This window comes from Chelonia mydas, chromosome 4, assembly GCF_015237465.2.
Source record: "Chelonia mydas isolate rCheMyd1 chromosome 4, rCheMyd1.pri.v2, whole genome shotgun sequence".
Classification (NCBI taxonomy): Eukaryota; Metazoa; Chordata; order Testudines; family Cheloniidae; genus Chelonia; species Chelonia mydas.
Genome location: NC_057852.1, coordinates 37472583 through 37488170, shown reverse-complemented (window position 1 = coordinate 37488170; position 15588 = coordinate 37472583). Strand labels below are relative to the sequence as shown.

The window sequence follows — 15588 nt, the reverse complement described above, 5'->3', positions numbered from 1 at the left end:
GAGATGCTTTTCAATGAGCCATAAAAATATTTTTATTTACTTATTATCGTTATTGTTATTGTTTTTGTATTATTTTCTCTGGAGTCTGGACCTTGACTATTCCTTGACCAAGAAATTTGGACCTTGACAAAAAATGATTACCCCTGGAAAAGTATCCAGGCTAGTAATTTTCCTATGCATGCTGGCAATAGAATGCAGGTGTTGTGCCCATTCAGTGAATGGGATCACACCCTTTTATTCATTTTTAACTCCTCCATTTTTAACTCCTCTGGAGTACTATTCCAGCATCACCTTGGGTACTTGGTTAGAGGTAATTGATCAGAGACCTGTTGTGTAACATGGATTGCAGTGCAGAATCCTATTGGATCAATGGCTGTGGAACTGAAGAACATGCTTCCCTCCGGTGACTGAAAATGGAATTTAGATTTGACTGTGTCTTTAATTCTGTTGCTCTTGGGTCCCTACTCATGCCAAACTTAATTTTGTTACCTAAGTTATCCACATAGAGGTCTGTCTCTCAGGAATAATTTATACCACTGTCAGTGCATGAATTGTCAAGTTGTCTTGTTTCTTTGCTCATGATGGAGTTAACTAAGCTGCAGGTTATATTCAGCTTTTGTCCCAGCAAAATAATCATTACAATGCTGACCCTGTCACCACCATTACAACTAAAATATGAAATATCACAAAGTGAAAAATCATATATACATGAAAAAGTTCTGGGTACCATACACTACAGTGGGTCTTTACACTCTGGGTTCAAAGCCTTTTTAGGCTTCAGTATAAATGAGTTTTAATTGTACCACTGTTGTCCACCTAGTGGACATTTCTGCTACACCAGAATAGTTGGATCTGAGAAGACCATGGCTAAATAGTAAGGGAAAGTAAGGAAGTTGTTTGGGCTCTGCATTTGGGGGAGAACGGGGGACTGGACAGGTCCCCTCTTGACTGTTTTAGCCAATATTGTTAGTCTATTTCTTTTATGAGCAATACATTCACCTACAAAAGAATTTAACAAGTTAAAAAAAGTTGCAGGAATTTTATGGTTTTACTGCTCCAGCAATAGCTTCAATTATTTCCAGGCAGTACAAGGAGATACTTTACAACAACAACATTTTGTGTGTAGGTGTGTGTAACGAAGTATGAAATGATCTTAGAGATGTTTATGCAAATATAATTTTCCAGTAGTCTATGTAATAAACAAGAAGGCAATATGATTATAGTGCTAAATTTTTTCTGCTGTAGATAAGCTTGAGTCAGAATTTTTATGATTAATCTTAAACCCTCTAGTCTTGGATTTATTCAGTTCTACGTCAGATATAAAAATTCACTGCAAGCTCAAAATTACGAAAGAAAATTAAAAAGGCTGACATAGATTGGTGTAGCTCTGTTAAAATCAGTGGAGCAACACTGATTTACCCCAACTGAATATCTGTTCTTATGATTCAAAAATGATTCATTTTTCAGATATCTAGATACGGATGGGTAAATTTAGAAAGATTCCAAGATCTGGTTGTAGTCTGAACCTTATCCAAAGTATTTCAATATCTTGGGTATCCAAAATGGAGTGGAAAGTGTTATGAGGCCATTCCTGCTTGTGAGACTTACAGTTCCATTTAGCCCAGAAAGAGAAGAACATTTTTTTTTTCTTATTTCATAGCATCCTCTCCCTATCCTATCTTAAGCCAGGAGATGCAGAAAGGCACAAAAATGAATGCTGGCGAAGAAAATTAAAGTTTCTCAAACCTAAAAAAAAGAGTTGTTTTGAGGTATGGGCAAAACTTATGGTTAATAGTTCATAAGTGGTTCACCCATCCCTAATTTTCATGAGCCGTGTCGTGCAGTGCAATTGCCCTCCAGCACTATGTCAGAAAATGCCTGATCAAGTAGGGATGGAAGGAGGTAGTAATGCCTCCTTGGCATCTCTCTCGCATTGTCCAAAACCTACCCAAGCCCCTTCTATCACAGCTCTGTGGGATCAGGATTGCAAAAGGGATGTGTTTTGGTGGTAGGAACTCAGAATATGCTCTTAAAGTTGAAAATTGTGAAAATTCTGTTGCTCTGGTATTTTTACAGCCATCCCATCTCCTATTTACGTATTAACTACTAATTCCTACACCCATTTCCCAGTGTGTGTGTGTGTGTATCTATATCTATATATCTATATGTATATAATAGTTTTATGTCCAACTACAAGACTAGTAAAGTAAAACTGAGCCTTCTTTGATCACCTTCACTCAAAGAAGCAGGGGAAAGTAGTAGATAGATATCTGAACATTATTTCAGACCTTCTTCATCACTTTTAGGGGATGATCTGGGGAGATGTAATTGAACATTTATGCTGCATGAAATACATTTCTTTGACTTAACGTGCATTAACTGTAACAGTGCTTATCGAACTTTTTCCCCAAGGACCCCTTTGGCTTCTGACTACATGTCCTATACCCCTTTCATTTATAGTACTGCCGGGGGCTCTGGACAGTCTGAGGCCTAACCTACCTGTTGAGTTTTTGATGCTACCTAAAGTGAAAGTGCCTTAATGAAACACTAAAGGGGAACAAGCAGCTGCTGTTGCCTTTAAATCATTAAAATAAGAGGGGTTTCAGAGTAGCAGCCATGTTAGTCTGTATTCGCAAAAAGAAAAGGAGTACTTGTGGTACCTTGGAGACTAACAAATTTATTTGAGCATAAGCTTTCGTGAGCTACAGCTCACTTCATGCATCTGATGAAGTGAGCTGTAGCTTACGAAAGCTTATGCTCAAATAAATTTTGTTAGTGGCACCTTAGAGACAAGTACTCCTTTAAAATAAGAGACTTGAAATTCAAGTACTATACAACTCAGTTTACTCAGGAAAATTGCAAAGCTGTTTGTGCTGATGCTGGATGCAGAAGTTTCAAACAAACTTTAAGAAAATGTGTTAATGATTTGAACAGGCTCTGTTATGGTGTTTCATAAAGGCTATTCTTTCCCCCAGACTGTAGTTAACCGAGAGGGTACAACTGTTTCTGAAGCAGCTTTACCTCTGTTCTTTTATGCAGATGTCAGAATAAGATAATGTACATCATAGTTGCTTGTGTGTCATTGGTCCAAACAAAAATTGGATCAAATCACTCTCATTACTAAGTCTAGTTATTGTCAGAAATGAACTAAAATAAAACTTCAGCCAGCCAAATAGCAAAATATTTTAAAAAATAAAGGAAACTTTTTTAAAAAATGGTACATTTATGAATAGCTAGTTTTGTGACTGGTAGAAACAATAACTGTTTTTTCTTTAGAAAATCAAAATCATGCTTTTCAACTGTGGTTCAGTGAAGTGAGCACCTGTCATTCTGCTGTACGAAAAGCTGTTTCTCTATTCAGTCTAATTTCTTCATATAACAGAAATAAAATCAGAATATGATCACAGGATGCATGTCTTATTTTGAAAACTAAAATCTAAACTAGTAATATATATAGTGTACATATACATATACATATGTTTGTGTGTGTGTATAGATATAAATAAAATTATTAGTTAACATTTTAGTTTTCAAATTCAGACCTTTATATGGTCTGATCTACACTACAAAGTTAGGTTGACATAAAGCAGCTTACATAAACCTAGTTGTGCATATCTTCACTTAAATTTGCCTCCCGCTGATGTAAGTGCTCTGCCACTCCAACTTAATAACACCATCTGCCTGAGAGGCACAGAGTCACAATTGATGTAATTAGGTCAATGCAGTGTGAGTGTAGACACTGTGTTTCTTATGTCAACCATTACTGGCTGCCAGCAGCTGTCCTACAATGTCCTAAACTGATCGCTCTGGTCACCATTGTGAGCTCTACTGTCCTCCCCTTTTTTTTCGCCATACTCAGCGAAGACCTCATCCCTACCCCACCAGCACCATGGATACTTCCAAGGAACCTGAGTCTCAGGCCCAAGTCCTGCAAATTTTTGCAATTCTTTTTTCTGATTGCCTGACTTGGTATCACACCTAGCAGTTCTCTGTTATTGAGTTCTGCCCAGCTGACCATGCTGGCTACACACTCCAGGAGCACTCCTGCCTGGACTAGACAGGAGATATTGGGTCTCCTGGGCATGTGGGTGGAAGAGGCTGTGCAAGCACAGAAATGTGGACATCTACAAGCAGATTGCTTGGGGGATGCAGGAAAAGGGCTGCAACAGGGACCAGCAATAGTGCTACATGAAAGCAAAAGAGCTGTGGCAAGCATATCAGAAGGCCAGGAGGCCAACCATCAATCTGGTGCCAAGCCACTGACCTACCGCTTTTACAAAGACATGCATGCCATACTCAGCGAAGACCTCATCCCTACCCCACCAGCACCATGGATACTTCCAAGGAACCTGAGTCTCAGGCCCAAGACTGTAAAGCACTACATTGAGCTGTTCTAAGAGCCCTTGTATCTGGCTGTTCAAATTCAGCAGACAACCACTCCATCTCTGCTCTTCATCCCAGCAGAAACTTTTACCCCCTTTGCTTCACAGACATTATGCAGGACACAGCAGGCAGTTATGAACATAGGGATATTTTTATCACTGAGGTCTAATCTTGTGAGTGAACAACACCAAAAATCCTTCAAATGATCAAGGGCACATTCAACTGTCATTCTGTACCTGCTGAGCCTGTAGTTGAAGTGCTCCTCAGTGCTCTTGAAGTGGCTGGTGTACGGCTTCATGAGTCATGAGAGCAAAGGGTCACCAGGATTACCATTGGCATTTCAACATCCCCAGTGGTAATGTGCTGGTCAGAAAAGTCCCTACTTGCAGCTTTCTGAACACTCCTGTGTTCTTAAAGATGTAATCATCCTGCACCTGCCCAGACCAGCTGACACTGATGTCAGTAAAGTGTCTCTGGTGATCCACCAGCATTTGCATAACCATAGAAAAATAGCACTTTCCATTGATGCACTCTGTGGCCAGGTGGTGAGATGCCAAAACAGGGATATCACCTCACCTTAAAAAGAAAAGGAGTACTTGTGGCACCTTAGAGACTAACCAATTTATTTGAGCATAAGCTTTCGTGAGCTACAGCTCACTTCATCGGATGAAAGCTCACGAAAGCTTATGCTCAAATAAATTTGTTAGTCTCTAAGGTGCCACAAGTACTCCTTTTCTTTTTGCGAATATAGACTAACATGGCTGCTACTCTGAAACACCTCACCTTAGTTTGCTGCAAATCCATCCAGTATGTCCTGCACATTGCCAAGAATCACAGTCCTGCATAGTAAGAGACAATTAACAGCTCTACACACTTGCATGACAACTGCCCCCACAGTGGATTTTCCAACTCAAAATTGATTCCTGATTGACCAGTAGCAATCTGGCATTGCAAGTTTCTACTGTGGAATCATCACTCTCTTCTCAACTGTTAGTGCAGCTCTCATTTTAATGTCCCTGTACTGGAGGGCTGAGGTGAGTTCAGCACACACATCCAGAAATGTAGCCTTGTGCTTCCAAAAAGCTCTGTACCCACTTCTTGTCATCCCAAACCTGCATTACAATGTGATTCCACCTGTCAGTGCTTGTATCTTGGGCCCAAAATCAGCTGTCCACCATCTCTAGCTGCTCCAGAAACGCCACCAACAACCTTGAATTGATTCTTTTTGTGTCCCACAATAATCTGGCTTCCAAGGAATCATCATAGTCCCCACGGCTCCTCTTGCGGCTTTGCAAGTACTGCAGGATCAGATGCATTGTGCTTGCAATGCTCATGACAATACTGCAGAGCTATATAGGCTCCATGCTTCTGTTAGAGCTGGCAGACCGTGAGGAGTGACATGTGGATTTGTGGGATTTTGAAAAGAAAGTGAGAAAATTATGGGATGCAGATGAAATTATGGGATGGAGAATCCTGCAGTATGGAAAGTTGACCCATGCTCCCCCCTACATGACTCATTTTTGACTCCATCAGGCATTACAAAAACATCCTAAAAGACACTGTGCTGGATGGTGGCAAGTTGCACAGTGGGATACCTACCCACAGTGCACTGCAGTCTGCATCAGTACAAGCTCTCCTAGTGAGTATGTGCACTGCCAATAAAAGGAGCCAACTATGTATGTGCATAAGCGATGTTCTAACTGTGGTGGCTGTATGCCAATGTAACTTAGGCTGACATACATTTGTAGTGTAAACATGAGGGTGTGTGTGTGTGTGTATTTTACTCATAGAGATTTTAATTTTCAAACTGAGATCAGTATTCTGTTCTGGTTTGGTGTCCATTTTATGACATAATTAGAATATTAGAGAGGCAAAGTGGGTGAGGTAATTTTTTTTTTTATTGGACCAGCTTCTATTGGTGAGAGAGACAAGCTTTAGAGCTTACAAAGAGCTCTTCTTCAGGTCTGGAAAAGGTACTCAGAGTGTCACAGCTAAATACAAGTTGGAGCTGTTTGTTCAGCATGAGTTAACAAATACTGTAAGACACCATTCAAGATGAAGTGGCCAGTTAACACCTCTGCAGTCGTAGAACAAAAAAGAGGAGGTTAGTGGGTTATAGATTGTTGTAATAAGCCATAAATCCAGTGACTTTATTAAATCCTTGATTTTTAGTGTCTAGCAAAGATATTAAATTAAACTCCCAGGCTCATCTTTTGAAGATATTGTGCAGGTTTCCTCTGAGGAGGAGGACTGAGTGGTCAGGTATGTAGTAATTGCTTTGTGAAAAGTACTCACCCCTGGGTGATATGGTGTTTTTGTCTTTTATCATTTTGTGAGTTAATTCAAGAGCATAGTGATTGTCTGGTGTCACCCACATAGTTGTTATTGGGGCATTTAGTGCATGGGAAGAGGCACACCATGTGTTGTGATAGGCATATGTAGAATCCATTGATCTTGAGAGGTGTGTTGTGAAGGGATGGGGGGTGTTGATAGAAGTGGAGATATGTCTGGTTTTGAGTCTGGTGCTGCTTTGAGTTGGTGGATCCTGGTCTGCGGGGAACTTGTTTCTGATGATGGAGAGACTAACACAGCTGCTACTGTGAATCCACAAAAAGAAATGGAGGACTTGTGGCACCTTAGAGACTAACAAATTTATTTGAGCATAAGCTTTCGGGAGCTACAGCTCACTTCATCGGATTGGAGGGTCATTTGAAGGCCAGAAGTGGGGGTTCAGAAAAATTTCTTTCAGGATGTGATCCTCATCAAGTATGGGCTCTAATAGTTTAATGATACCCTGTAAGGGTTCCAGTATGCAGTAGTAGGTGACAACTGAGGGTGTGCAATCAGAGCGTTCTCCCACGCTCCCCCCAGTATCGAAGTAGATTCTCTCGGGGTATTTGGGTGGCTTGTCCCACAATGGAGTGTCTTTGTTTGGTAAAGGCACTATAAAATGTGTTCAGGTGTGTACCCTGGACTTTCTCCTTAGAGCATATTCTGTGGTGTGTGAGTGCCTGGCTGTAGATAACAGATTTTGGATGTGTTTGCAGTAGTTGCTGGATCTGTGACGGTAAGTGTGATGATCTGTGGGTGTTTTGTATACAGTTGTCACTAAGCTAATCATCAGAAGATTCTCACTAGTACTATGTTGCCCATTCCCATGATATATTTGTAAAATTCCTTCTCATTCCCCTTAACATCTGTCTGCTTTTACACATGCGCACACACACACACCAACTTTAACTGACTGTGTATGCCTCCCTCTTTGCCATTCTTGTACAGGTAAAAAGAAGCTAATTAGCATTAAATTCAACCTTTAAGCTACCTACTTACATTTGAAACAGAGCTTTACATGGCTAGTCTAAGAATTGTGATGTGATAATCACAGAATAATACATTTTCAAAAAAAACCACTCATGGTCAGGTCTGTCATCTACTATCCTCATTATCCAAAAAAATACCAGGTTGTTGGAATTTAATGAAATAAACCTCTTCTTTTGCTTTAAAAAATGTGAACTGTAATAACATGCAAGGCTCTTTTTTTCATAACTGGAAACTTTCTCCAGAAACTGGTTTTGTTAGTATAAGAATGTTCGCATTTCCAGTACAATAAATCTTAATGCAACCCTCCCCCAAAATTGAAATACTTTAAATAGCAGAGGGTCATTTTCTAATTCAACAACTCATTTGGAGAATCTCATTCTGAAAATAAAAAATTAAGAAATATTTTCTATGTCCACAAACTAGCTTCAAAACCATGTGTGATTGTCCTATATTCCTGAACCAGTCCTCTTTTTGTTCAGTCACCAGAGAAGTGCTGAGACATATTTAAAGCACACTCACACAGACTGTACTATATATCACTTCTTCAATGTCTACAAGGTCTCACAGTATCCGTTTTCATGCTCATCTCTCTTGCTCCCTTGCTTCACAGACTATAAAAGTCAGACTCTTAAATGTTTAACCTACAAGATAAGTTAATAAATACGGCTCTAAATATTATCTCCTCACAAATAAGAGAAAGAGAATTATTTATCCTGAAATCTTTCTTTAAGCCAGCCAAGGATTACTTTATATAGGGCTTGTCTACACTACCGGACAGATCGACAGGCAGTGATTGATCCAGCGGGAGTCGATTTATTGTGTCTAGTATAGACGCAATAAATCAATTGCTGAGTGTTCTGCCATCGACTCCGATACTCCACCAGAATGAGAAACGCAAGTGGAGTCAATGGGAGAGCGTCAGCTGTCAACTTACCACAGTGAAGACACTGCGGTAAGTAGATCCAAGTACATCGACTTCAGCTCTGCTATTCACATAGCTGAAATTGTGTATCTTAGATCGACCTTGCATGGCACTACTCTAGAAATCAACAGACCATGTAAAAATAACTGCAGTCATGTTCAGAAAAAGTAGGAAAAATAGATTTGATGTTTTTATTATCACTTAATTGGATTTCATTGCTACAACCCAGTGGTGGTTTCCAGTTTTTGGCTCCACTTCATGACCCACAATCCAAAACCAGCTAACTGCAAAACTGTGCAATTCCACTCAGTGTGTGTTCCTTTCAGTCTACTGGCCCGCTGAAGCATTCTCTCTTCTGGCCTCCTGTCCCTCCATATTTCCGCATCACCTATTCCTCACCTTCTCACTCCAATCCATTCCTGGAGTCAGTTGCTTGTTAACCTACAAATATGTAAAATAATTTTAAACCTTGTGTGTATATGTCAGCACAGCTCTTTATAAGTGTGACCCAAGTAATGGCTATAGCTAAAGGAGAAAAATGGAAAAACAAGGAGAAATGAAACAAAAAGGACAGAAGAATCCCATGCACCGCTACAGACTAGAGACCGAATGGCTAGGCAGCAGTTCTGCAGAAAAGGACCTAGGGGTTACAGTGGACGAGAAGCTGGATATGAGTCAACAGTGTGCCCTTGTTGCCAAGAAGTCTAATGTATTTTTGGGCTGTATAAGTAGGGGCATTGCCAGTAGATCGAGGGACGTGACCATTCCCCTCTATTCGACATTGGTGAGGCCTCATCTGGAGTACTGTGTCCAGTTTTGGGCCCCACACTACAAGAAGGATGTGAAAAAATTGGAAAGTGTCCAGCAGAGGACAATAAAAATGATTAGGGGACTGGAACACATGACTTCTGAGGAGAGGCTGAGGGAACTGGGATTGTTTAGTCTGCGGAAGAGAATTATGAGGGGGGATTTGATAGCTGCTTTCAACTACCTGAAAGGGGGTTCCAAAGAGGATGGATCTAGACTGTTCTCACTGGTAGCAGATGACAGAACGACGAGTAATGGTCTCAAGTTGCAGTGGGGAGGTTTAAGTTGTATATTAGGAAAAACTTTTTCACTAGGAGAGTGGTGAAGCACTGGAGTGCATTACCAAGGGAGGTTGGGGAATCTCCTTTCTTTTGAGGTTTTTAAGATCAGGCTTGACAAAGCCGTGGCTGGGATAATTTAGTTGGGGATTGGTCCTGCTTTGAGCGGGGGGTTGGTCTAGATGACCTCCTGAGGTCCCTTCCAACCCTGATATTCTATGATTCTGTACTGACACTTCAAGGCACACCCACCTCTGTGTCTATCACAACTTTAATGCATTGAACTGGTAGTCTCTAAAGTTTGGTTCAAGAATTCCAGAAAGCAACAGCAGTATTTTAAACTTTCTTCAGCCAGGCATGCATGCACATGCTGGGGTTTTGGTGTGTGTGTCGGGGGGTTGAGGGGCATGGTGGGAATTACAGTTCCTTCTTGCTTCCTGACCCAATGGCAACATGAGCTGAGCTGGACAACTGCTTCCTCTTTTCCCCTTAAAGAAAAGGAGTACTTGTGGCACCTTAGAGACTAACAAATTTATTTGAGCATAAGCTTTCGTGAGCTACAGTTCACTTCATCGGATGCATTCAGTGGAAAATACAGTGGGGAGATTTATATACACAGAGAACATGAAACAATGGGTGTTACCATACACACTGTAACGAGAGTGATCACTTAGGGTGAGCTATTACCAGCAGGGCGGGGAGGGAACCTTTTGTAGTGATAATCAAGGTGGGCCATTTCCAGCAGTTGACAAGAACCTCTGACGAACAGAGGGGTATGGGGGGCTCGTTCACCTGCACATCTACCAATGTGATATATGCCATCATGTGCCAGCAATGCCCCTCTGCTATGTACATTGGTCAAACTGGACAGTCTCTACGTAAAAAAATAAATGGACACAAATCACACATCAAGAATTATAACATTCAAAAACCAGTTGGAGAACACTTCAATCTCTCTGGTCACTCGATTACAGACCTAAAGATGGCAATACTTCAACAAAAAAACTTCAGAAACAGACTCCAACGGGAAACGGCTGAATTGGAATTAATTTGCAAACTGGATACAATTAACTTAGGCTTGAATAGAGACTGGGAGTGGATGGGTCATTACACAGAGTAAAACTATTTCCCCATGTTTATCCTCCCCCTCCCCCACCCTCCACTGTTTCTCAGACGTTCTTGTCAACTGCTGGAAATGGCCCACCTTGATTATCACTATAAAAGGTTCCCCCCCCCCGACCTCGCGGCTCTCCTGCTGGTAATAGCTCACCTTAAGTGATCACTCTGGTTACAGTGTGTATGGTAACACCCATTGTTTCGTGTTCTCTATGTATATAAATCTCCCCATTGTATTTTCCACTGAATGCATCCAATGAAGTGAGCTGTAGCTTACGAAAGCTTATGCTCAAATAAATTGGTTAGTCTCTAAGGTGCCACAAGTACTCCTTTTCTTTTTGCGACTACAGACTAACACGGCTGCTACTCTGAAACCTGTCTTTTCCCCTTCTTTGTCATTCCATTGGCTCCTTTTTTTATATATAACCTTGCGTCAATGAGACCTACCCTCAGTGTGGGGTATCACAGGCAGTTCTTATGGGTTTTAGTATGTTTTGAAAGTTCCCCTCTAAGTTCTATGCACTAGGGGTATGTCTACATTTAAAACACTGTACCACTATAGCGCTTCAGTGAAAACACTACCTACACTGATGGGAGTGCCTCTCCCTTTGGTGTAGGTAATCTCCTAATTTCCTAATGTAGGCCAGGCCTAAGTGTCTTATCCTCAGGCTAACAAAACAAATCATGTTTGGAATTTGTAGACCAAGCCATTTTACAGATATTAAAAGTCAAAAAGAAAAGAAAAGACAAGAAAAAGTTAGAAAATACTAAAAAGAAGACTTCAAGACAGTAATTTTAAATCCCGTTTTTCTTTTCTTTTTTTTTTTTTAACAGAGAAGCTCTCCCCTGAAATGAGATGTGGCATATAAAATTTCAGAAAGAAATTTGTTTCTTTGCAAAGTTAGGTGGGGACGGTGAATGTCAGATTTATGACTGGAAGCTAATTTCAAACTCAGCTATGCAGGAGCTGTGGCCAATTCATAGTAATATACATTATTATTCTAACTTTGAACAAAAAATGATCACCCACAGCAAAGAAAGGCATACTCTTTGTAAGCATCGTGGGACATTTTTAATTTTCAAAGCCACTTAAATATATTTACATTTTAAACATTTCACTGTAACTAAAGAGTTACTGTTCATTTTCAGTCTGTTAGATGTAGATTATGCATATCCCACATGTGCCATACTTAGAATACTTTGTTCATCTTATTTCCTAGTTCTCTCTCATCACTAAAACAGATGAGAATCACATAGTATTGTTTCAGAATATTAAAAGTAAATGCAGAGAGGGGTTAATTTATGCTTTTCACAAGAGATTTGGGGGTATTATTATGAAATTTCTTGAGTGTTAGTAATATTTCTTTTTTATTTGCTTTGTTTCTCTGAGTATAGCTGCAGAAAGAATAATAAAAAAAAATAACCTTGGGCATTGAAGGAAATAGACTGTAAACCAAAAGTGATTCATAATGCAGTTCTAACCAGAGTTCTGCAAATAAAATGGCTCTGCATATCTTTAAAAGAAAGAAAGAAAGACAGCAGTCAAAATACTCTGGAGTATTAAGAGCTGTTAGTTAATAGGAATTATTGGGCCTGATTGTGAGGTGTTCAGGGAAGCATAACATGATGGATGAAATCCTGGCCTTCCCTTAGTTGATGAGAGTTTTCCATTGATTTCAGTGGGTCAGAATTTCACCTAATGCAATTGGGAGTCCTGATATATTTATGATCATTAAAACAAACAAACCAGATTAAAAAAAACAATTGGGCCTGATTCTCACTTACATTACATCTGGCAATGTAAAGGGTCCTTAATATGGATGTAAATTACACCTGAGTAGTGTAAAGTTGCCTTATAATAAGAGAGAATTAGCTCCATATACTGTAACTAATGCAAACTAAGGCCCTGACTCTGCAGTCCACTCCACATCAGCAGACCCCCAATGGATGTTATCTTAGTGGTCAGCCAGTGCAGAGCAGCTTTCCTGTGACACCATTCCAAGTGGTAGAATTAAAGGATACATGTACAATGTAATAAAAGATCCATGGCATAGCTGCGGCTAGCCTGGCTCACCTGATTTGGCTTGTGCGTCTTGGGTTGCAGAGATAAAAATTGCAGTGTAGATGTCCGGGCTTAGGCTGGAGTCCAGGTTCTGAAACCCAACGAGGCGAGTAGATCTCATAGCCTGAATGCCTACAATGCAACTTTTAGTTCAACAGCCCGAACCCCACGAGCCTGAGTCAGTTGACCAGGGCTCTGAGACTTGGTGCTGCAGGGTTTTTATTGCAGTATAAATGTACACAAAGAAGGGAACCCTTACATTTTGCAAGAAGAAGTGACGGATGCAACTGAAAATTGTAATAGTGTTGTATTTCTCTTATGCACACAAAACACCAATACCTTACATACGTGTGGCGGTACAAACGCTTTCATTTTTTTTTCTGCCATGACATATATTTCAGTTCAATGCAACCAACTTACATTTGTATTGAAAGATAGCACACTATAAAAGAACTCTTATCTACTGCACAATTACACCCCCCTTCCCAGGATACCTCCTTTCATAACAAGAAGTCCTGTAAGTGCTGATAACATGATAGAAAAATTATGGTGCAAACATAAAAGTTGAGGCCACTTTATCGTCCAACTCCAGGTGCATGATTTAATCTGTTTCCTCCTTGCTCAGGCTTTTTGAACAATTTTTCTTTATAAGTCTTTCTTTCTCTCTCTCTCTTTCTCTGCCTCCATTCCACCAGCCCAACTATAACTGGAGTGAAGTTGTACAGCAAAGTATTAGTCTGAAGAGACTCGTACCTTTAGCAGCATCATATTTTGAAACTAATTGACTTCCAACTCATAGCATAGAGAAAATCTCTGAAGGATAATGTGTGTTCTTTCTTCCTTTCTTACAAATTCCATTACATAACATTTTCCTTTTTTTATGGAAGCTTATACTTCACCGCATACTTGAAAGTACTTCATCAGAATTAGTTACAAGTTATGTGATAGCAGAAATACTAATAAATAACTGTGTCAACTAGAGGATTGTTGGATAAAAAAATGGTTACCTTCAAGCACACACTATAAACTAATTCATTAAAGTGTCAGAAACAAACCTTTAAGGTAAAAAAGTGCTGATTCAAAATTCTCTGATTACCTAAAATGAATCCTTAATAGAAGTAAATGGACAAGAATAAAATTGCAACTGCTGTGTTCACCATTCAAAATGAATTGGAAAATGGCTGATTTGCGAATATTATATCCTCTAGTGAACTGATTTTTCCCCCTGAAACCAAGAGTGTAGAATTAAATTAACTCAGAGGTTTGTGTGCTCAGAGTAGGGCACCAAAATGGATTAATTAATCATCATTTATAGATACTGTATAACATAAAGCAGGCATCTTTTCATAAAACTGCAAGAATAGCAACCTGACAATGGGAGAGTTATGAAAATGGATGATATATCTTCCCTATCTCCAGTTTACATCAACTTTCTTGAGATTTCTTTCTCTGTAGTTTAAAAGAAAACATCCTTGGTGAAAAAACTTAATCAGTGTTTATAAGTGGTATCAGATTAAAGGGGCTGATTTATAGTTGTTATGTAGCCATTTATATGCTACATGGGGACTTGCACAATAGTTTCATTGGGAATACTAGTATACTTCAGAGGGACTTTCACACAGAGACTACAGAGCGCTGCATTAGTGGCAACAGACGTAATTCATTACATCATTCAAAACACAATTAGAACCAGGTCTTATTTATCACTTCCATCTTAGCAGTGCTTAATTTTTGCCAGGGCTGAGCCCCAGCACCTCTCAGCTTGGCGGTTCATAGCCCCAGCACCTCTAGGGTTGCCATATTAGTTGTAAAAGTAAAAGAAATTGCTTGAGCCCCAGCACCTAACTGCTTGAGCTCTGGCACCTCTTTCATTACAAATTAAGCACTGCATTTCAGACATCTAATCAGGGATGTACTGCTGCCAAGTCAAATTCAATATGACAAAAACTGAACTCATCTTTCCTCTCAACCCTCCCTTATTGTGTCAGGTATTCACACTACAACATGTCTAAAATGTGTCCTTTCCTCGTCAGCTCTCCTGCCAAAACTCTTGTTCATACCCTGATCATCTTTCACTTGGACTACTATGTCCTTTGTCCTCTCTAGTCTCCCTGCTCTTCATTTGCTTCCTTCCATCTCATGCAACCTCCTGCTGCTAAAACCATTTTCTTCTTTGGCTGCCCTGTTCATATTACTCCCTTCTTTGAATCTCTTCATTAGCTCCTCTTCATCTTCCATCATCAGGTTGAAGCTTTTCATCCAAACCTTAAGAAACTGCACAGTACTGCTTCTGTTTACCTCTGTGCTCATCCCTACTCCTTCTTTTGCTTTTCTCTCCCTTCCTATGCTTTGTTCCTCCCACTCTCATCTTTGGACCTTATTCTAAAATCAATGGCCCTCATACTAAGTAGTTTCCTTTTTCAAGCACCTTCTCTTTCCTTAAATCTCTCCTCATAATTTGCTTCTTCTACAAAGCCTTTCAGGAGTTGTAGACCAAGTTGGATGAGCAAGCATCTCAGAGAGGTGATTAGGAAAAAGCAGAAAGCATACAGGGAGTGGAAGATAGGAGGGATCAGCAAGGAAAGCTACCTTATTGAGGTCAGAACATGTAGAGATAAAGTGAGACAGGATAAAAGTCAAGTAGAGTGGGACCTTGCAAAGGGAATTAAAACCAATAGTAAAAGGTTCTATAGCCATAT

The 15588-nt window shown here is 40.0% G+C and overlaps 1 protein-coding gene across 9 annotated transcripts in view; it reads left to right on the top strand.

Moving 5' to 3' along the window:
- NDST4 (N-deacetylase and N-sulfotransferase 4) overlaps positions 1-15588 on the top strand; it is a 253236-nt gene that overhangs the window by 180456 nt on the left and 57192 nt on the right. The window lies entirely within an intron of this gene.